The 23,891-nt window shown below is 42.2% G+C and overlaps 1 protein-coding gene across 1 annotated transcript in view; it reads right to left on the bottom strand.

Annotated features, from left to right (window-relative positions):
- LOC139407243 (transmembrane O-mannosyltransferase targeting cadherins 2b) overlaps positions 1 to 23,891 on the bottom strand; it is a 167,879-nt gene that overhangs the window by 90,725 nt on the left and 53,263 nt on the right. The window lies entirely within an intron of this gene.

Below are 23,891 nucleotides of genomic sequence, written 5' to 3'. Positions count from 1 at the left end.
GCAGGAGGGACTAGAGAGAGCAAACTAGAGAGCAGTGTTAAGGCCATGCATAAGAAGTGTTGAGGGGCCATGGACACTCATGGAGAGACCATGCTGTGCATGTACAGTAGCTACCCCAGCACGGGGCAACCCTGGCCTGTGTACTGTACTGTCCCCCCTCCCCATGGCTGGTGTCCGGGGTTGCGCCTGAGTGTTTGACCCTGACGGCCATACATCAGGCCTAAGCTCTGTGAGGTGTGAGCGTTGGAAGATGTGCAATTAGCCCCCTACCGGAGCACACAATGTCCGCGTCTTTGTTACCTAGCTGTGAGGTGGCTCTGGCACTGACACAAGACCTTGAACCCAGTATGTCTGGGAAGTAGGCGGGAGACAGGGGGAGGCAGGGGGAGGCAGGTGGAGCAGGCGGGGAGATGATGGCTATGTAATGAGTCTCCTTGGAGAGGAGGAGGTGCATGATAACACAGAATGCCACCGCATAATTAAAAAGCCTGATGGATGGGACGTGTGATAACATACTGAGAACGACAGGTTGTAATGAGTCCCCACGGCAGGCACAATTAGCACACGCAATTAGACGTGGAGCGAGGAGAGGGAGAAAACAGGCACACACTGCACAACACACAATAACAGACTGAGATAAACAAGGAATTCAAAGAAATGCGCCAAGGCGGCAGATGAATCAAGGTGAATCATTTATCTATGGATCATTTTTTGGGGGAAACCTCTGCATTTGTGTAGCTCTTAAACCTAGAACTTTTACCCGGCATTGTCCTACATAGCCGCAAATAGCAACCAGCTTGCCCTGCTTCTCAATATGGCTATGCCAGAAAGCAGATGAGGTTGTTGAAAATGGGAAAGGTATGGAGATTGCAACCCACAACAAATAGCTAAATAAACTACCTCTGACAGGGCGAGGACAAATACAGTGCCTTGCGAAAGTATTCGGCCCCCTTGAACTTTGCAACCTTTTGCCACATTTCAGGCTTCAAACATAAAGATATAAAACTGTATTTTTTGTGAAGAATCAACAACAAGTGGGACACAATCATGAAGTGGAACGACATTTATTGGATATTTCAAACTTTTTTAACAAATCAAAAACTGAAAAATTGGGCGTGCAAAATTATTCAGCCCCCTTAAGTTAATACTTTGTAGCGCCACCTTTTGCTGCGATTACAGCTGTAAGTCGCTTGGGGTATGTCTCTATCAGTTTTGCACATCGAGAGACTGAAATTTTTTCCCATTCCTCCTTGCAAAACAGCTCGAGCTCAGTGAGGTTGGATGGAGAGCATTTGTGAACAGCAGTTTTCAGTTCTTTCCACAGATTCTCGATTGGATTCAGGTCTGGACTTGGCCATTCTAACACCTGGATATGTTTATTTTTGAACCATTCCATTGTAGATTTTGCTTTATGTTTTGGATCATTGTCTTGTTGGAAGACAAATCTCCGTCCCAGTCTCAGGTCTTTTGCAGACTCCATCAGGTTTTCTTCCAGAATGGTCCTTTATTTGGCTCCATCCATCTTCCCATCAATTTTAACCATCTTCCCTGTCCCTGCTGAAGAAAAGCAGGCCCAAACCATGATGCTGCCACCACCATGTTTGACAGTGGGGATGGTGTGTTCAAGGTGATGAGCTGTGTTGCTTTTACGCCAAACATAACGTCTTGCATTGTTGCCAAAAAGTTACATTTTGGTTTCATCTGACCAGAGCACCTTCTTCCACATGTTTGGTGTGTCTCCCAGGTGGCTTGTGGCAAACTTTCAACAACACTTTTTATGGATATCTTTAAGAAATGGCTTTCTTCTTGCCACTCTTCCATAAAGGCCAGATTTGTGCAATATACAACTGATTGTTGTCCTATGGACAGAGTCTCCCACCTCAGCTGTAGATCTCTGCAGTTCATCCAGAGTGATCATGGGCCTCTTGGCTGCATCTCTGATCAGTCTTCTCCTTGTATGAGCTGAAAGTTTAGAGGGACGGCCAGGTCTTGGTAGATTTGCAGTGGTCTGATACTCCTTCCATTTCAATATTATCGCTTGCACAGTGCTCCTTGGGATGTTTAAAGCTTGGGAAATCTTTTTGTATCCAAATCCGGCTTTAAACTTCTTCACAACAGTATCTCGGACCTGCCTGGTGTGTTCCTTGTTCTTCATGATGCTCTCTGCGCTTTTAACGGACCTCTGAGACTATCACAGTGCAGGTGCATTTATACGGAGACTTGATTACACACAGGTGGATTGTATTTATCATCATTAGTCATTTAGGTCAACATTGGATCATTCAGAGATCCTCACTGAACTTCTGGAGAGAGTTTGCTGCACTGAAAGTAAAGGGGCTGAATAATTTTGCACGCCCATTTTTTCAGTTTTTGATTTGTTAAAAAAGTTTTAAATATCCAATAAATGTCGTTCCACTTCATGATTGTGTCCCACTTGTTGTTGATTCTTCACAAAAAAATACAGTTTTCTATCTTTATGTTTGAAGCCTGAAATGTGGCAAAAGGTCGCAAAGTTCAAGGGGGCCGAATACTTTCGCAAGGCACTGTAGCCCTCCTTATGATAGATCTGGGGGGAAATTAATACAACCAACCTGGCCTATATGGAAGCTGAGAGGCAAAGATGATCAGTTGGAGATATTTCTATGAAATGAAAATGTCTGACATGTCAGTGAGCAGATCATTGGGTTTCAGACCTGGTTTCAAAAAATCATTTCATATACAGTACATGACATGGGATTGATAGAACTTGCCTGGCGCAATCGAACCAATAGAATAGTCACAAAAGTGCCAACCCCACCCATCTGGCTCTACAGACAGGGTAAAGCAAATGCTGAAAGTATGTGATAGATTTCTAATAGTATTTGAACCCAGACCGGATGGGTTTCTCTGGACCTCCAGGTAGCTCACCGCTGACAGAGTAAGATCTCTCTTTGGTTCATGGCTCTGATATACAAGTTTATTTTCTCTAGCCCATTTGTCAAGTGAGATCTTCACTCCAGCACAAGGCGCTCACATCAGAGGCATTATGGTTCAACTACAACTTTAATCCATTTGGAAGACAAGTGTGCCTTTTTTCCATTGTACATTGAAGTGGTGGCAGAAAGGACAGATACATTATATATTGTTTGAAACCTCACCAGCTCTGGCACCAAAATAAAATACCAAAACCCAATGCCAATCCTTCAAACCCATAGTCTCTGTGAAGTAGCCATGGATGCCTGAATCACAATGCATACATTGCATTCAGAAAGTATTCAAGCCCCTTCACTTTTTCCACATTTTGTCACGTGACAGCCTTATTCTAAAATGGATTAAATTCGATGTTTTTCCTCATCAATCTAAACACAATACCCCATAATGACTAAGCAAAACCAGATCTTAAGAAATGTGTGTAAATGTATTAAAAATTAAAAATAAACAGAAATACATTATTTACATAATTATTCAGACCCTTTGCTATGAGACTCGAAATTGAGCTCAGGAGCATCCTGTTTCCATTGATTATCCTTGATGTTTCTACAACTTGATTAGAGTCCACCTGTGGTAAATTCAATTGATTGGACATGATTTGGAAAGACACACACCTGTCTATATAAGGTCCCACAGTTGACAGTGTATGTCAGAGCAAAAACTAAGCCATGAGGTCAAAAGGAATTGTCCATAGAGCTCAGAGACAGGATTGTGTCGAGACACAGATCTGGGGAAGGGTACCAAAAATGTCTGCAGCATTGAAGGTCCCCAAGAACACAGTGGCCTCCATTCTTAAATGGAAGAAGTTTGGAACGACCAAGACTTTTCCTAGGGCTGGCCGCCCGGCCAAACTGAGCAATCCGGGGAGAAGGGTCTTGGTTAGGGAGATGAACAAGAACCCAATGGCTTCTCTGACAGAGCTCCAGATTTTCTCTGTGGAGATAGGAGAACCTCTCAGAAGGACAACCATCTCTGCGGTACTCCACCAATCAGGCCTCTATGGTAGAGAGGCCAGATGGAAGCCACTCCTCAGTACAAGGCACAAGATAACCGCTTGGAGTTTGTCACCTAAAGGAGTCTCAGACCATGAGAAACAAGATTCTCTGGTCTGATGAAACCAAGATTAAACTCTTTGGCCTGAATGGCAAGCATCACATCTGGAGGAAACCTGGCACCGCTCATCACCTGGCAAATTACTATCCCTACGGTGAAGCATGGTGGTGGCAGCTGTGGGGATGTTTTTTAGCGACAGGGACTGGGAGACTAGTCAGGATCGAGGGAAAGGTGAACAGAGCAAAGTGCAGGGAGATCCTTGATGAAAACCTGCTCCAGAGTGCTCAGGACCTCAGACTGGGGTGAAGGTTCACCTTCCAACAGGACAACAGCACAAAGCTGGAGTGACTTCGGGACAAGTCCCTGAATGTCCTTGAGTGGGACAGCCAGAGCCCGGACTTCAACCCAAACTAACATTTCTGGAGAGGCCTGAAAATAGCTGTGCAGCGACGTGTGCGGATTGATGAGGGATTTTTTTTTTCCATTTTAGAATAAGGCTGTAAAGTAACAAAATATGGAAAAAGTTAAGGGGTCTGAATACTTTCAAATGCACCGTATGTTCAGCTCTCCGATTGTCTGCTTCTTGAATGTCACGTCAGAGAGGCAGGCGAGCACCTACACCACTGCAGTTGACAGGCACTCTCAGGGGGAGAGGATGAAAGACTGTGGAAGAGAGCGAGGGGAATAAGAGAAGGGGTCGTATAACCCACATCATCTTAGCCACCGCTGTTCCAAGTGGATGTCTACAGAGGAATTACGACATTTGTATGATGACGAGTCTAATCATAGCCATTTTCTCAATGCAATCCAAGGCCATTCATTAATTAGTCCTGTTTAGCATGGTTGCGTGGGTCCTGATCACCGCAGCACATCCAGCCCCATTCAGCTCTGGCTGAAGGGCCTGCCGGTCCTGCCTGGCAGAGTGGAAGATTGGGTTTATGTGGCTGGGCCCGTCTTTCTGGGAAGCTGGCAGCAGCAGGACCTCTCTGTGCACTGCAAATCTTTTCCAGCCGTGAGTGCATTCCTTTGCCACCCGCACGCTTTCTGCGCCTGCCTGGCGACTCCCAGAGGACCGGCGGGATCATGTGACCGCTAACAAGCGAAACCCGAAAAAGCACCACCTCCCACTTCCTCACACCCCACCCAGGCTTCCACCCTTTCCCACCCAAGTTATGTCTGCTCCCCAATTTCTAGGATGAGTATTGTGTGACTCAATCAGTCAGATATTTTTTTCCTCATCACTCTGGCTTGCCAAAGTTTTTGCACCGATTCTGGTGCACTTTTTATGTACTAAGTATTTCAATGTTCACTTTTAACAGGAGGGTTCATCCAAAGCTCAAGAAAAGATAGGCCTACAGAGCAGGCTAGTCAGAAAAACATATAAACGATGCAAGGTCATAGAGGAAACATTATCAACTGTATGTAGGCCTAGTATGTAGATAACTTAATACACCAGGCAAGATGGTACTCATAGTGATCGTTGTGGTGGATCTAGACAAAACTCAAATGCAGCAGTGTTGACAGCAGCTCATGACTTCAAATGTTGAGGCCAGAGTAGTGCATGACTTCATCAAAACAAAGGCGTGTGATTCACCCAGAAAGGAAAACAAACTCAGTAAAGTGTCTGGTGCTTATATCAAAGCCGTGATTAAGAGCCAATCCATGCTTGATCCGAAAATAAGGTCGGAGGCGCCGTATTGATGGTGTGACGCAATTGCGGAGCCTCCAGAGGCAAGCAGAGGTCAAATTGAATTTCATAGGGCTTTGCCGTGCGCCTCTCAAATTTTGTAAAAATGCAGAGGGCTCCGTATAGCTCCGCATTGATTGGTTGACGGTACCGTAGGCGAGGGCAGGAAGTCCTGTAAAAACACTAACTCACTGCCTTGACAACTTCCTTCACAAAAGCTCTGCACTGCTCGGCAAAGTGCAAGAAGAATGAATGCCCTGACTTCTGCAGAGGCCGTATCACCGTAAATGTTGCAAGGTTAATGCAGACTTCGGATTGACCACGCAGCGCTTTTAACTGCCCTCACAAGGTCCAAATCTTCTCAATGAAGAGGATCACTTTCCCTTCAAAAAGGCTCAACATTAAAAAGAGATAGCAACAGAAAACATGGATAACCTTTTTGCAAAGAAGTCTCAAAGTTATTTAGTTTGATCAGTGCTAGTTTGAAAACGCAATGGTTAAAAGCTCAATTGAAATGATACATGTATTTTCATTTTAATAGCAGTGCGTATGATTCATGCCACAATGAAATTGCAATGTATGGACCCCCAAAAATATTTTCAACGTACCGATTCCATGGCACATGGTTTATGAACTGATACACAAAAATGTAATTTCAATTTAAATGATTATACAAAATTATTGCATTCAATAGAATTTTAAATATATGGGGGATACAAACTTCCCAGCTCTGCAGATTTTGCTGTGTCATTACATCATTTGTCATTAGATCATTTATTTTGGTGCTGTCCATATGTAGCTTGTTTTTGGTCACAGGTCCAGGAATGGCTGAAGAATTGCAACATTTACATGTAGCTAACTCTGCAGATAGCACTACTAGGTGATTTAAAAAGTCATCGTCAATCAATCTATAATATAATAACACTTTTAGCAAAAATGTTTTTCTTTAATTTACAATCAGAATAGAAAGGTTCAGAACCTATGTGAAACATCACAGTTGAAAAATATAGAATTCCAATATGAATGGTGTTAAGCGATAGATGGGAGGGGTTGAATCGTGGGAATAAAAACAACAAGATAACTATTGTAAAATACACTGTCTGTAATATGTATACAGTACGAATAAGCTGAAAGTAGAAGCCTAAGTGTTGTTGTTCATTAGTTTACTCCAATTAGGGGAGGGGTGGCAGGGTTAGTGGAAAACAATAAAGGAAAAGATATGTTATGTTCTGTTAATTACTGATGTCCCCTTTAAGGATGGAGCACCCTTGGTTTAGGGTTTGCACAAAGCGTTCTGCCAGCCCATTGGTGGCAGGGTGGTACGGAGCTCCATCCTTGGTCATGCGCAGTGTTGTTCTATGTTATTCTGGTACTAACTAGTTTGAGTAAATGTGAAGCTCCAGTTCAATTGCTTGTATTCCGAGTCTTTCTTATTACATAAATAAGTACTAAGTGTTAAGACACTACAAGATATTTAAAAAATATATGTATATATATATATATATATATATACACACACAGTGCATTCTGTAAGTATTCAGACCCCTTGACTTTTTCCTAATTTTGTTGCATTACAGCCTTATTCTACAATTGATTTAATTGTTTTTTTTCCTCATCAATCTTCACACAATAGGTCCTCTGTAGGTCCTCTCAAGCTCTTGTCAGGTTGGATGGAGAGCATTGCTGCACAGCTATTTTCAGGTCTCTCCAGAGATGTTCGATCGGATTCAAGTCCAGGCTCTGGCTGGATCACTCAAGGACATTCAGAGACTTGACCCGAAGCCACTCCTGCATTGTCTTGGCTGAGTACTTAGGGTTGTTGTCCTATTGGAAGGAGAACCTTCGCCCCAGTCTGAAGTTCTGAGCGCTTTGGAGCATGCTTTCATCGTGGCTCTCTCTCTGTACTTTGCTCTGTTAATATTTCCCTTGATCCTGATAAGTCTCCCAGTCCCTGTCGCTAAAAAACATCCCCAAAGCATGATGCTGCCACCACCATGCTTCACTGTAGGGATGGTGCCAGGTTTCCTCCAGAAACCATGCTTGGCATTCAGGCCAAAGAACTACAATCTTGGTTTCTCATGGTCTGAGAGTCCTTTAGGTGCCTTTTGGCAAATTTCAAGCAGCTGTCATGTGCCTTTTACTGAGGAGTGGCTTCCCTCTGGCGACTCTACCATTAAGGACTGATTGGTGGAGTGCTGCAGAGATGCTTGTCCTTCTGCAAGGTTCTCCCATTTCCACATAGGAACTCTGGAGCTCTGTCAGAGTGACCATCGGGTTCCTGGTCACCTCCCTGACCAAGGTCCTTCTCCCCTGAATGCTCATATAATTCCTTTGACCTCATTGCTTGGTTTTAGCTCTGCCAACTGTTGGACCACACATAGACAAGTGTGTGCCTTTCCAAATCATGTCCAATCAATTGAATTTACAACAGGTGGACAACAATCAAGTTGTAGAAGCATCTCAATAATTATCAATGGAAACAGGATGCACCTGAGCTCAATTACGATTCTCATAGCAAAGGGTCTGTATACTTATGTAAATAAGGTATTTCTGTTTTATTAAAATGTGGAAAAGGGGAAGGGGTCTGAATACTTTCCAGATGCACTGTGTATATATAGCATATATATATATATATATTATATATATATATATATTTATATATATTTATATATATATATATATATATATATATATATATATATATATATATATATATATATACACAGTGCATCTGGAAAGTATTCAGACCCCTGCTTACCTTTACGTTTGACTGTTACATATATATAGATAGTAACAGTCAAACGTTTGGACACACCTACTCATTCCAGGGTTTTTATTTATTTGTACTATTTTCTACATTGTAGAATAATAGTGAAGACATCAAAACTATGAAATAACACATATGGAATCATGTAGTAACCAAAAAAGTGTTAAACAAATCAAAATATATATGATTCTTCAAAGCCACAATTTGCCTTGATGACAGCTTTGCACACTCATGGCATTCTCTGAACATGTTTCTTGGAAGCCATTTCAGTTAATTTGTGGAATTTCTTTCCTTCTTGATGCATTTGAGCCAATCAGTTGTGTTGTGACAAGTTAGACGTGGTATGCAGAAGATAGTCCTATTTGGTAAAAGACCAAGTGCATATTACGGCAAGAACAGCTCAAATAAGGAAGGCAGTTCGCCACTGATTCACTCCAAACCACTCATTGTTGAATGTGTGATTTCCAACTTCTTATGTAATGTTTATGTCCAATGGCCAATAAGCACCGTTATGTTTTATCTGTCATTTATCTTCATATGACAAGGATTGAAAAGGGTTTGCCAGTAGATTGCCGACTTGATTCATTTATATATTCTTTTTTTTTTGTTGACCTTCTATCTTGGCCAGGTAGGCCAGTTGAGAACAAGTTCTCATTTACAACTGCGACCTGGCCAAGATAGAGCAAAGAGACACAGAGTTACACATGGGATAAACAAAAGTACAGTCAATAACACAATAGAAAAGTCTATATACAGTGTGTACAAATGTAGTAAGATTAGGGAGGTAAGGCAGTAAATAGGCTATAGTGGCGAAATAATTTAAATTGAGCAATTAAACACTGGAGTGATAGATGTGCAGAAGATGAATGTGCAAGTAGAGATACTGGGATGCAAAGGAGAGAGAACTGGAAGGAAAGGCAGCCAAAGTAGGTGTTGGCTTTGGGGATGACCAGTGAAATATACCTGCTCGAGCGCGTGCTTCGGGTGGGTGCTGCTATGGTGACCAGTGAGCTGAGATAAGGCGGGCTTTACCTAGCAAAGATGACCTGGAGCCAGTGTGTGTGTCGACAAATACGAAGCGAGGGCCAGTCAACGAGAGCATAGAGGTCGCAGTGTAGCACTGTGGTAGACTACATCCAATTTGCTGAGTAGAGTGTTGGAGGCTATTTTGTAAATTACATCGCCAAAGTCAAGGATCGATAGGATAGTCAGTTTTACGAGGGTATGTTTGTCAGCATGAGTGAAGGATGCTTTGTTGCGAAATAGGAAGCTGATTCTAGATTTCATTTTAGATTGGGGATGCTTAATGTGAGTCTGGAAGGAGAGTTTACAGTCTAACCAGACACCTAGGTATTTGTAGTTATCATGATCTAAATCAGAACCGTCCAGAGTAGTGATGCTAGATGGGCAGGCGGGTGTGGGCAGCGATCAGTTGAAAGCATGCATTTAGTTTTACTTGCATTTAAGAGCAGTTGAAGGCCACGGAAGGAGTGTTGTACGGCATTGAAGCTCGTCTGGAGGTTAGTTAACACAGTGTCCAAAGAAGGGCCAGAAGTATACAGAATGGTGTCATCTGCGTAGAGGTGGATCAGAGAATCACCAGCAGCACGAGCGACATCATTGATGTATACAGAGAAAAGAGTCGGCCCGAGAATTGAACCCTGTGACACCCCCATAGAGACTGCCAGAGGTCCGGATAACAGGCCCTCCGATTTGACACACTGAACTCTATCTGAGAAGTAGTTGTTGAACCAGGCAAGGCAGTCATTTGAGAAACCAAGACTGTTGAGTCTGCCGATAAGAATGTGGTGATTGAGAGTCGAAAGCCTTGGCCAGGTCGACGAATACGTCTGCACAGTATAGTCTTTTATCGATGGCGGTTATGATATCGTTTAGGACCTTGAGCATGGCTGAGGTGCACCCATGACCAGCTCGGAAGGTACGGTGGGATTCAAAATGGTCGGTGATCTGTTTGTTAACTTGGCTTTAGAAGACATTAGAAAGGCAGGGTAGGACAGATATAGGTCTGTAACCGTTTGGGTCTAGAGTGTCTCCCCCTTTGAAGAGGGGGATGACCGTTGCAGCTTTCCAATCTTTAGGGATCTCAGATGATATGTAAGAGAGGTTGAACAGGCTAGTAATAGGGGTTGCAACAATTGCGGTGGATCATTTTAGAAAGAGAGGGTCCAGATTGTCTAGCCCAGCTGATTAAAAGGGATCCAGATTTTGCAGCTCTTTCAGAACATCAGCTATCTGGATTTGGGTGAAGGAGAATTGGGAGAGAAATTGAGAAGTTACTGTGGGGGGTGCAGAGCTGTTGACCAGGTTAGGGATAGCCAGGTGGAAAGCATGGCCAGCCGTAGAAAAATTATTATTGAAATTCTCGATTATCGTAGATTTATCGGTGGTGACAGTGTTTCCTAGCCTCAGTGCAGTGGGAGGCTGGGAGGAGGTGCTCTTATTCTCCATGGACTTTCATGATGATGACCACTTGTCTAGCTTGCTAGCTAGGATTTTGAAAGGACGATGTTGACATCATACTTTCAAAACATCAGTCCAATCAAAGCTACTGTAGATATAATGTGATTTCACGTAATTTTAACTATGGCCAATGACCTTGAGCCTTCTTGGATGGGCACTTCTAATGTAAATCTATGGCAGCACCCAAGGGGCTTGAACTTTCTAGCTCTCCCTGTAGATTTTGCGGTGACATAGTGTCCCCATGAGTGACAGAACACTGTGCCAATCACGGCGCAACTAGAGAACATTACCAACCCCTACTCTCTGTATTTTCCGCTGGCTGCCCCACCACCACAGAAATCACTGAGCTAGTCTGAAACACCTGCATTTTGGAGATTAACGGTACCATTAACTATTTGGAATGGGATGATGAATCAGATGAATCAGAGAGCAGAAGCCAGATACGAGTACAGATACCTTCCAAAGACTGCAGAAGAAACTGGCAGAATAATGACTATGCTAATTCTGTCAGTGTGGTTCCTTCCTTCCGCCAATAAAATACAGCTGAGATGGAGAGTTTCACATAAAAACAGCTGTACTCACACATCCTCTTTGACAGGAATATGTAAGATTTAAAGAACGTAAAGTTGACAAGCAAACATTTTGAAAAACGTTTAAACAGCCTACTTACTTTTATCATACAGCATGCTATCAGAGAGCATTTTAGAGAGGGAGAGCAAGGACTGTAAAAAGTGGTCTTCTCAGAACAATACACAATCGTTTCCACTTTATGCCAGCATATAAAACAGGGGGAAACTACACTGGCAGTTGGGAAAAGTGATGTCGTCTCTGCCAAGTATGTGTCATCACCCTGCTTTAATATCTGAAAGGAGCACAGCCGTATTTTGCGAATGCCCTCTGAGGCCTTTGTGTTCTCCTCTCAGGTTTTCCACCATCTCCTTTGTGTAATGTTTCTTTCCATGGGCATGCTAACAGGTCAACAATAGAACAGTATAAAACCTTAATGCCTCTCATGGTGCCATTTTGAATGATTTCTCAAGGTTGGCGATCTGACTCTTTCATTTTGTGCTCAAGTGCTTATGAGGACTGCTTCTGTTTGTAAAATCCTGACAGTACATGCTGTATCTGTGAAGGAAGTGTAACATAAACATTTGTATATTTCTTATACAAGAACACCACAGATCATGAGTACTACTGTAAAAGTCATCTTTATGATTGACTTTTACTCTCACTCATGGAAGAAAGGGTGTCTTATCAATTGTAGTACTATATTCTTTTGAATTTCAACATACTCAAAACCCCCCAAAATATAATTTGAATACATTAATTATTAATATAAGTAAGAGATTATAATAAAAAGCTCAGTCAGTCACAGAAGTAATTTGCCTAAAGAGAGAAAACAACATAGTCCTTTGTGTCATCGTTACAAATCAGGTATTAGAGAAACACACTATTAATGGGACATGTCTGGATAAGAATGTGCCAAACGTACCAAAACATGATCAAGTCTCAGTGCTATTGCATACTCATACAGAAGTATGCCTGTTCTGAGTAAATGCTGATTTGCTTCAATTCATATTCAGACAACAATCATATTAGATATATTTGTCAACAGACACCTTGATCACAAACAATGGTTCCTGAGTTATCACTACAATTCATTTCTGCACCGCCCAGCTAAACATCAATTATTATATATTTTTTTAAATTCTATATGACCTGCTGGCGGCCGATTACAATACGTCAGCAATTTTGCTAATTGAGTTTAGTAGGCCTATAAGTAGCCTGGTCTAAGATCTGTGCTGTCAGTTTGTGTAGTTTTGACAATGGCGTGACAATTCATAGGAGTTGGCAAGACTGGGACCACAAGCTATACAGTCAGTGGAGGAGAGAGTTTAGTGACCCGCCAGTCAGCCAGGACAAACAGGGAAAGTAATTGTGATTTGTTTCAGGAAACTAGGCGTATGTCGCACGTCACTACTTCACAGGAGAGGCATTTGAAAGTAAACTTTGGCAGAAATGCCTTCTGGAACATGTGAACTTTCATGTGCCATAACAAACATGTACGCCATCTGTAAATACGAATAAAATTGTTAAATAACGAGCCTAGATGGTTTAGCCACGGAAAAAATTGGGAACCTTCCCATGATTGGCTGAGATAATGGATGGGCTGGACATGCCGAGAGATGAGTTCGGATTGGTCTGCCATGTAGCAGGCTTCTGTCTATAACATGAGCTGGTCAGTATGGCTCGCTTCGAGACAAGCAACACTGAAGCTTGCATGAGAGCACCAGCAGTTCCGGACGACTGTGTGATCATGCTCCCCATATCTGATGTGAGCAAGACCTTTAACCTTTTCACACGTGCGTTCCAAATATCTCTAACAGTCGCCCCAGCGTGAGTTGTTTCATGCACGTGATGTCAGAAAGAACTCACTGTTCCAAAATGTGATTTTTACACAACAAGACAGTTAACACGCACTGCCTGCTAATTATCTATAGGCTATGTTTCAATTTGTCAATTTAAAACTATTTTCGAACAAGTTGTGTTTTCTAACAACAGTTTAAATTGAGGTGTTTTCTGCCTCCTCATTAATTCACATAGAAGTAGCCCATTTCAGAGACAATTTATGTTAGAGGCTTTACTGAGCTGGATAAACTTCTCTATTTGAGGAGAGCCCACCGTACTTCACTCATGTTTGCGCAAATCAGGTATTCATATATTTGCGCAGTCTTGCAAGAATTTGAACATTTTCTTGCTGGTGCTCGCTTTGCCTTCCTTCTTGTTTTCCTTACAAATAATAACGTTGGACAGTAAGTTCCTTATTTTCTGTATATCGTGATGTCGTTTCTACTATGGGCGCATACAGTATGTATGTACGGTGGGGCAAAAAAGTATTTAGTCAGCCACCAATTGTGCAATTTCTCCCACTTAAAAAGATGAGAGAGGCCTGTAATTTTCATCATAGGTACACTTCAACTATGACAGACAAAATGAGAAAAAAAATCCAGAAAATCACATTGTAGGATTTTTAATGAATTTATTTGCAAATGATGGTGGAAAATAAGTATTTGGTCACCTACAAACAAGCAAGATTTCTGGCTCTCACAGACCTGTAACTTCTTCTTTAAGAGGTTCCTCTGTCCTCCACTCGTTTCCTGTATTAATGGCACCTGTTTGAACTTGTTATCAGTATAAAAGACACCTGTCCACAACCTCAAACAGTCACACTCCAAACTCCACTACAAACATAAGCAATTTTCTGTAATTGGCTCGCCATTAACTTGTAAATAATTATCTTGTTGTCAGTTTATTTTCCTGTAATAATGAAGACAAATGAGCTAAAGGGAAGATGTTGTCAGCTATATGATATGGTCATTATTTGAACTGGCTAGCAAGTTAACTTAACATTAGCTAGCTAGCTAACAAGGTAGAAACAAACCAAAACATTGTTTAGAAAGTTGTTTTTAGTTGCCTGGTTTGCTAGATTGACATTTACTAAATGTATTTTTAAAGGGTGGGTTTATTGGTGGTAAAATAATCTAATTATGCTATTTTGGGCAGCCTGTCATTTTTGTGTTTATACTTTTTCATAACGACAATGACAAGGTTGATGTCAGACTGTCACGCCCTGACCATAGAGAATAAAAAAGCTCTCTATGTTGGTTAGGTCGGGGTGTGACTAGGGAGGGTAATCTAGGTTGTTTTATTTCTATGTTGGCCTGGTATGGTTCCCAATCAGAGGCAGCTGTTTAGCGTTGTCTCTGATTGAGGATCATATTTAGGCAGCCATTTCCCCACTGGGTTTGTGGGATCTTGTTTATGTGTAGTTGCCTATGAGCACTCCATAGCTTCATGTGTCATTTGCTCTTTATTGTTTTTTGTGCGGTTCACTTCAAATAGAATATTTCGAATCGATATCACACTGCACGTTGGTCCGAATGTTATTACGACGATCGTGACACAGACGACAATAGAATGTTCATGATGTCACTGCGACAACTGTCGATAGACGTAATATAAACCAGTCTTTAGTCTTGAAATATTTGGCTGTTTTGTACATGGCCTCACATATGAATCCTTAAAGAGATGGGTGGTGCTAAAGCTTAAGAGGTTGTGAACGATGCTGAATGGGTGTAGACAAAGAAGAACTCTCCAGTAAGTGTACCAAAACATTCAAGAGCCATTTTCTCAAAAGTGAGATTACAAGTTTCTCAACTTTCAAAGCATAATTACTTTCCCATTGTTCCTCAACTGTAGTGTATGACATACCGTTTTCTAGAGTCTCTACTTTTATCCAATGTAAAAATTGGTCGGTCACAATTGTGGTGTAGATCATTGTAGCCAGTACACGATCACCGTAGTCACTGAAAATCCCCATTTGTCAGGGATGAATAGTTCCTCCACTCTGTTTGACATGTATGATAAGTGAGATTATAATAGAAGCCTCAGACAATATCAGCCTTGAGGAATGTGAGTGTTATACAAGATTGGATCACTTGTTTAAAAGCATCTGTTGTTTGTTAAGTCATAGGTTGAAATAGTATAACTAGCTAACCTATTTGATTGCTATGCACATGAAAACCTACTTGCATTTGACATAAATTACTAAAATGCAGGTAAAAGAAGAAAGACAGATTTTGTATACAATATCTTCCCACAAACATCTCTTCAGATCTGACTGGCATTTCTTTGTTGGTTCGAGATCAGAATGATTGACACAAGCCCAACCCAGGCACTTTCTCATTAAAATATTTAATTGTCCTACGAACTACACAAAATAAGTGTTGGGTGTTACGCATCTCTCCTTCAACAAGGATAAATTACTCCTGTGCAATCCCACATTAAAAGTTGTTAATGGAGGAGTAGATACTGGGGGTTTAAGATGCAGGTGACACTGGGTCAAAGTCAATAAGAGTAGTGCTCAACCTCCTCTAGGGGTTTGCTTTTATATAAAAATGTATATGCTCATATTATTTTACCTTTATTTAACTAGGCAAGTCAGTTAAGAACAAATTCTTATTTCAATGACGGCCTAGGAACAGTGGGTTAACCGCCTGTTCAGGGGCAGAATGACAGATTTGTACCTTTTCAACTCAGGGGTTTGAACTTGCAACCTTGCGGTTCCTAGTCCAACGCTCTAACCACTAGGCTACCCTTACCCTCATTATACAGTAATTTGTCTTTTATTTGCATAAATGACTCATTAAATTTCCCCTATGAGGGACAATAACGTTGTATCAGATTTAATATAATAGAATTCCATAGTCTGAGGTCAAGAAAACTGAAGGATGAACAATTATAATTAGAAACCTCCAAAATTATTTTAGCATATTAGCATTTTCTAACACAGCAGAATGAGTCCATCCCTGCGAGGTTTTTTTTGCAATGCTCCGTCAGTACAAATGCAAAGGCTCACTCCATTTCACACCACAGTAGATAAGCAAACAGTGGGACACTGTGACAGATCATGGAGCGGAGCTGGGCAGTGATGAAGTACTGTTTTAGCTCAATGGACGACACCGCCTGCTCCCTAGCATCCTGATCAGTCCTTTGTACTAGACTGGGATGGTCCTATTGGAGTGTGCTCTGCATACTGATCACCATGGAGAAATGAGCACCGGGCAGCCCTGGTTAGGCAGCTATGGTGGAAGGTTGCTTTGGGCGAGGTGTTTGTTGCATCATTAGCTGTACTGTAACAGAGCAGAGCCACAGCAGGGCTGTGATTAATAGGGCTGTCGGAGTGCCCCTCCCACTCAGACGGAACCATGTCTGGCTGCACTGCCCAGGATTGGACAGAGTAATAAAGGCAATTTTCCGCACTCAGCACTGTTTAGTCAAACAGGAGCCACGGATGGAGGTAAATGCTCTGCAAGAAATTAAACTTCTTACAGATGGAAATATTGCCTTTCATAACTGCATAGCATAGTTTGGCATCCTCTAAAGGCCACGAAGACCCTCGTAGTGCATAGTAGCAGTTCCTCTGCAAAATGAGAGTTATAGCTAAAACACGTTTTCTTCCATTGAGCCAAGTTAGGGCGTTCTTCAGTACAACAATCCCTTTTCTGCAGTGCCTCTTTCCAAGGCTAACTTTCAAGTTGTATGTAGGTTATAGCATTGCCTAGCCAATCTCAGCCAGGTGTGAGAGCCAATTACAAACCTGCCTGTGCAGAGCAGGCTGTGTGATATACACTCTGATTATTACATCCCATAAACCTGTCAACAAGCTCCTGACTCCTGGGTAGACAGCAGAGGGCTGCCGTGACAACACCACGCCATGCACTTTCTATCCATCTCTCTCTCTTTCTCTCTACCTCCATTTTTCTCTGCCCCTTTTCCTCTACCACCCTCTCCCGCTAGCACCCAATCTTCCCTCCCCTTCTCCTCTGTCTTTGGTTAACACAATAGGGGTAAGGGGTTAACAGATTCATACATGGAAAACAGATAAATCAAAAGGAAGCTTGTTTTTAATATTTTTTTTCTCCACAAAAGGGCTTTATTACAGACAGAAATAAACCTCAGTTTCATCATCTATCCGGGTGGCTGGTCTCAGACAATCCCACAGGTAAAGAAGAGGGATACAGAGGTTCTGGGCTGGCATTGTAACACGTGGTCTGTGGTTGTGAGGCCGGTTGGACGTACTGCCAAATTCTCTAAAACAACATTGAAGGTGGCTTATGGTAGAGAAATTAACATTAAATTCTCTGGCAACAGCTCTGGCGGACATTCCAGCAGTCAGCATGCCAATTGCACACTCCTTCAAAACTTGAGACATCTGTGGCATTGTGTTGTGTGACAAAACTGCACATTTTAGAGTGACCTTTTATTGTCCTCAGTACAAGGTGCACCTGTGTAATGATCATGCTGTTTAATCAGCTTCTTGATACTCCACACCTGTCAGGTGGATGGATTATCTTGGCAAAGGAGAAATGCTCACTAACAGGGATGTAAACACATTTTTGCACATAATTTCATATAAGCTTTTTGTGCATATGGAACATTTCTGAGATCTTTTATAGATACTCATGAAACACGGGACACACACTTCACATGTTGCGTTTATATTTTTGATCAGTTTATATATAAACAAAAGAGTAACCCCTTTGTTTTGGCACTAAAACTAAACTTCCATATATAATGTGCCTTCAGAAAGTATTCCCCTTTACATTTTGTGTTACAACCTGAATAAAACATGTATTCAATTTAGATTTTGTGTCAATGATGTACACACAATCCCCCATAATGTCAAAGTGGAATTTTTTGTTTGTGGAAATGTTGTTTATCAATAATAATAAAAATAAGCCAAAATGTCTTGAGTCAATAAGCATTCAACCCCTTTGTTATGTCAAGCTTAAATAAGTTCAGGAGTTAAAATGTCCTTAACAAATCACATAGGTTGCATGGACTCATTCCGTGTTCAATAATAGGGGTTAACATGCTTTTTGAATGACTAACCCATCTCTGTACCCCAAACATACACTTATCTGTAAGATCAGGGAGCTTTTTCAATGCCTCGCAAAAAAATGGCAACTATTGGTAGACGTGTAAAAAGAAAAAGCAGACGCTGAATATCCCTTTAAGCATGGTGACATTATAAATTACACTTTGGATGGTGTATCAATACACCAAGTCATTATGAAGACACAGGCATCCTCCCTTAACTCTGTTGCCGGAGAGGCAGGAAATTGCTCAGGGAATTCACCATGAGGCCGATGGTGATTTTAAAACAAGAGTTTAATTGTTGTGATAGGAGAAAACTAAGGCTGGATCAACACAATTGTAGTTACTCCACAATACTAACCTTAAATGACAGAGTGAAAAGAAGGAAGCCAGCACAGAAAACAAATATTCCAAAACATGCATCCTGTTTGCAACAAGGCACTAAAGTAATTCACTTTTTGCCCTGAATACAAATAATTATGTCACTTGAGTACCCCTTTTCATATTTTCAAGCATGGTTGTGGCATCATGTCATGGTATGCTTGTCATGGCAAGGACTAGGGAGTTTTTAAGGATGAAAAGAAATGGAATACAGCTATAAGCACAGGCAAAATCCTAGAGGAAAACCTGGTTCAGTCTGCTGTCCAACAAACACAGGGAGACAAATTCACCTTTCAGCAGGAAAATAACCTAAAACACAAGGCCAAATCTACACTGGAGTTGCTTACCAAGATACTTTGAATGTTCCTGAGTGGTGCTTCTGTAAAGTATTGACTTTGTAGAAGGGGGCGTGAATATTTAAGTAAATCAGATATTTCTGTATTTAATTTTCAACTATGTCGAAAAACACGTTTTTACTTTGTCATAATGAGATATTGTGTGAAGACGGATGCTAACTTTTTTTTATTCATCCATTTTGAATTCAGGCTGCAACATAACAAAATGTGGCATAAATAAAGGGGAATATATACTTGTTTTAAAGGCACTTCGATACATTTTTTAATCTAATACCGGGCTATCTTCAGACAAGGCTTGAGGGCATCCTAAAGCAGAACAACCGCCGTGTTCGTGAGAGTCTCATTTTCATATTAGTTTGTAGGTCAAACTGGTCAGACGCTACAGACAGAAGTTGGCAGATCGGCGGTACTGACTTCAGACGAGTCTTGTGAGGATTGTGGGGGTCCTAGAGAAAAACAACCGACATGTACGTGTTTGTGAGAGTCTCAAATGTCCATATTAGTTTGTAGGTCAAACTTTTCGGACACAACAGACTTTTTGTGAGAACACAGATTTTCGGGATGTCTGCTGGTCTGACAAACACAGATGTAGCTCTGCCACCTTCCACCACAGATGCGTAAGGCTGACATCACCGGATGCGGTGTACTGAGACGCAGCCCATGCAAAAAAAATCCCCAGATATCTCTAGCTTAAACAGACGGATTTTGATGAGGGATTTTTGATTACGCTAATTACATTTCTACAGGGGCACAGACATCGACTCTTGGTTAAGGTTTGTGGGTAGACATAGGTCAGTGGTTTCCACTGTTGTATCTCAGGTGTTTTCCTTCCTGAGGGTTTAATTCAACATGCCATCCAGTCATCCAGTCAGATGATGTTCTGAAAGAGCTGCAAAATCTGGACCCCTACAAATCAGCCGGGCTAGACAATCTGAACCCTTTCTTTCTAAAATTATTTGCCGAAATTGTTGCAACCCCTATTACTAGCCTGTTCAACCTCTCTTTCGTGTCGTCTGATATTCCCAAAGATTGGAACTCTTGACCCAAACTGCTACAGACCTATATCTATCCTACCCTGCCTTTCTAAGGTCTTCGAAAGCCAAGTCAACAAACAGATTACCGACCATTTCGAATGCCACCATACCTTCTCCGCTATGCAATCTGGTTTCCGAGCTGGTCATGGGTGCACCTCAGCCACACTCAAGGTCCTAAACAATATCTTAACCGCCATCGATAAGAAATAACACTGTGCAGCTGTATTCATTGACCTGGCCAAGGCTTTCAATTCTGTCAATCACCACATCCTCATCGGCAGACTCGATAGCCTTGGTTTCTCAAATGATTGCCTCGCCTGGTTCACCAACTACTTCTCCGATAGAGTTCAGTGTGTCAAATCGGAGGGCATGTTGTCCGGTCCCCTGGCAGTCTCTATGGGGGTGCCACAGGGTTCAATTCTTAAACCAACTCTCTTCTCTGTATACATCAATGATGTCGCTCTTGCTGCTGGTGAGTCTTTGATCCACCTCTACGCAGACGACACCATTCTGTATACTTCTGGCCCTTCTTTGGACACTGTGTTAACAACCCTCCAGACGAGCTTCAATGCCATACAACTTAAATACAAGTAAAACTAAATGCATGCATTTCAACCGATCGCTGCCTGCACCTGCCCGCCCGTTCAACATCACTACTCTGGATGGTTCTGACTTAGGTATTTGTAGTTGTCCACATATTCTATGTGTCTGTATAGACTGTAAACTCTCCTTCCAGACCCATATCAAACATCTCCAATCCAAAGTTAAATCTAGAATTGTCTTCCTATTTCGCAACAAAGCATCCTGCACTCATGCTGCCAAACATACCCTTGTAAATCTGACCATCCTACCAATCCTCGACTTCGGCGATGTAATTTACAAAATAGCCTCCAATACCCTACTTAATAAATTGGATGCAGTCTATCACAGTGCCATCCGTTTTGTCACCAAAGCCCCATATACTAACCACCACTACAACCTGTACGCTCTCGTTGGCTGGCCCTCGCTTCATACTGGTCGCCAAACCCACTGGCTCCAGGTCATCTACAAGACCCAGCTCGCTGGTCACCATAGCAGCACCCACCTGTAGCACACGCTGAAGCAGGTACAGTATATCTCTCGGGTCACCCCCAAAATCAATTCTTCCTTTGGCCGCCACTCCTTCCAGTTCTCTGCTGCCAATGACTGGAATGAACTACAAAAATCTCTGAAACTGGAAACACTTATTTCCCTCACTAGCTTTAAGCACCAGCTGTCAGAGCAGCTCACAGATTACTGCACCTGTACATAGCCCATCTATAATTTAGCCCAAACAACTACCTCTTTCCCTACTGTATGTATTTATTTATTTATTTTGCTCCCTTGCACCCCATTATTTATATCTCTACTTTGCACATTGTTCCACTGCAAATCAACCATTCCAGTGTATTACTTGCTATATTGTATTTACTTCGCCACCATGGCCTTTTTTTGCCTTTACCTCCCTTATCTCACCTCATTTGCTCACATTGTATAGACTTCTTTTTCTACTGTATTATTGACTGTATGTTTGTTTTACTCCATGTGTAACTCTGTGTTGTTGTATGTGTCGAACTGCTTTGCTCTATCTTGGCCAGGTCGCAATTGTAAATGAGAACTTGTTCTCAACTTGCCTACCTGGTTAAATAAAGGTGAAATTAAAAAATTAAAAAATAAATAAAAATGCAGGCCCTCCTGAGAGAAAGTCTACTCAGAGACCCAAACACCTGTCTACTCCCTGTTGACATACTGTATGATGAGACAGGCTTCAAGACGGTTGTGTAGGGAGACATGAACACGGGTCTATTGTATGGCCATGCCAGACAGGGAAAATAAATTAACTCAGTCATACATGTGCTCATTGTGCTGCTGGGTTGAACATCTGTGGCAGGATTAGGAAATCAGAGGAATAGACATTTACACAAAACAGTTTTAAGCCAATTAAATGCATTTAACTGCTTATCTCTTAAGAATCTTACTGTCAGGCAGCTCCGGCAGACAAATACGCTTTATCCAATGCCTCTTATACTATGCTCTGGAGGAAGGATGTTATCCATCTTATCACTTAGTCATGGCCAGTCTGTCTGTCTCTCGCTCTCTCTGACCCATGTCTAAACAGTCTACTAGACAGTCCAGACAGTTTTAGTGGGACTCATCCTGCTCCTCCACAGCCTTATTCACAACAGGATAGGTTTTGTCACGCCATTACCTTTTTGGCCAGGGTATAATAAATTAATTCAACTTTGTTCCCCTTGTGTTTTGGAGAGCTCTCCTGTCTCTCGTGGACAGGGACATCAATACGGGGGCCAATTTTCTCATCTGCTCGTGCTCTGTTTGCATGCTGGGTCCCATCCTGCCCACCTTGGGGCATTTTTATCATTTGGGCTGGGGGGTTGTTGACCCAGATGAGCGAGAGCGGGCCTGTAGAATGTCGGGCCCTAGACTCCCATGCAGGCAGGACATGTGGCAGGGAAGAGGGGTGGGTGGTGGGCCTGTGCCCTGCCATCTCTCTTTCCCTGCCCCCCCAGCGCTGAGGGACTTTAAGAGGCACCCCTACATTCAGGATGGGCCAGGTCGTGGCACGGCACTGCTGAGCCTTCCTCTTTCCTCTGTCCACTGAAGTTTATAGCCGGAGCATAAGTGCAGGAAGAGCAACTGAGAAAGAATGCCAGCGGACCAAGAAGGAGCGGATGCTTTTAGTGCTCTGATCTCCGCTAGCACGAGTCTTATTTCAGTCGGTGGCATTCAAAAGAGCTGTAGGAGTAACATTACAGTCTATTCATTGTGCTGCTATGGCCAATCGTCCTGCATCTGCTGGTGCCTAAGGACACAATGAGGCCATGGCTTACCACTCTACTGATCACTCCGGGAGGGATTGTGATTACCTAGTGTTTTCTGAGAGCTCAGTGCAACCTATCACTGCATCTCAGAGCAGGAGGCGTCACTACAGTCCCTGGTTCGAATCCAGGCTGTATCACATCCGGCCGTGATTGGAAGTCCCATAGGGCGGAGCACAACTGGCCCAGCGTCGTCCGGGTTTGGCCGGGTTAGGCCGTCATTGTAAATAAGAATGTGTTCTTAACTGACTTGCCTAGTTAGATAAAAAGGTTAAATAAAGGTTAAATAAAAAATAAATAAAATGTGAATAGGCCAAGGAGCAATGCGAGAGGGAGAGCTAACTAGGGGTTTAAACTAATCATACCTAGCCGTCACCATGTCTTGAGACACGTCAGTGAAGACGTCTTGAGACGTCTTCAAATATACTACTTTTTAAGAAGCTGTAAGTGATATCACTAAGGTTTCATTTTTTACTTATTGATTCAAAATGGCAATGTCTCAAAATGTCTTGAGACACAGGTGATGGCTGGGTATGTCGTATTCCCAATATCCTGTTTATGTAGATGAGCAAGAGGTGAAAAACACTGCCATCCTTTTAAACTTCAGGGCGGGCACATTGTGATGATTAGTGTAATGTGGATGCCATTACCAAATTAAAATAAACCCTGTTTACATTATGTAAACAAAAACTGCTACGACACACTAACACATTTGCTCATTTAATACAACTGTACCCTCTGAAATCGGATACTGTTGTTTTTCCCGAGACAACAACACCACAGACCGGTGGCATACGTGGCGTATCCACATCCGCAAATCAGGGAGGTTTCAAGCGGGATGCGGCTCTGTGTGATCTCATTAGATAG

The sequence above is a fragment of the Oncorhynchus clarkii genome, chromosome 1, assembly GCF_045791955.1.
Source record: "Oncorhynchus clarkii lewisi isolate Uvic-CL-2024 chromosome 1, UVic_Ocla_1.0, whole genome shotgun sequence".
NCBI classification, from domain to species: domain Eukaryota; kingdom Metazoa; phylum Chordata; class Actinopteri; order Salmoniformes; family Salmonidae; genus Oncorhynchus; species Oncorhynchus clarkii.
The sequence above is the reverse complement of the archived record's forward strand: the minus strand, read 5'-3'. Positions and strand labels throughout refer to the sequence as shown.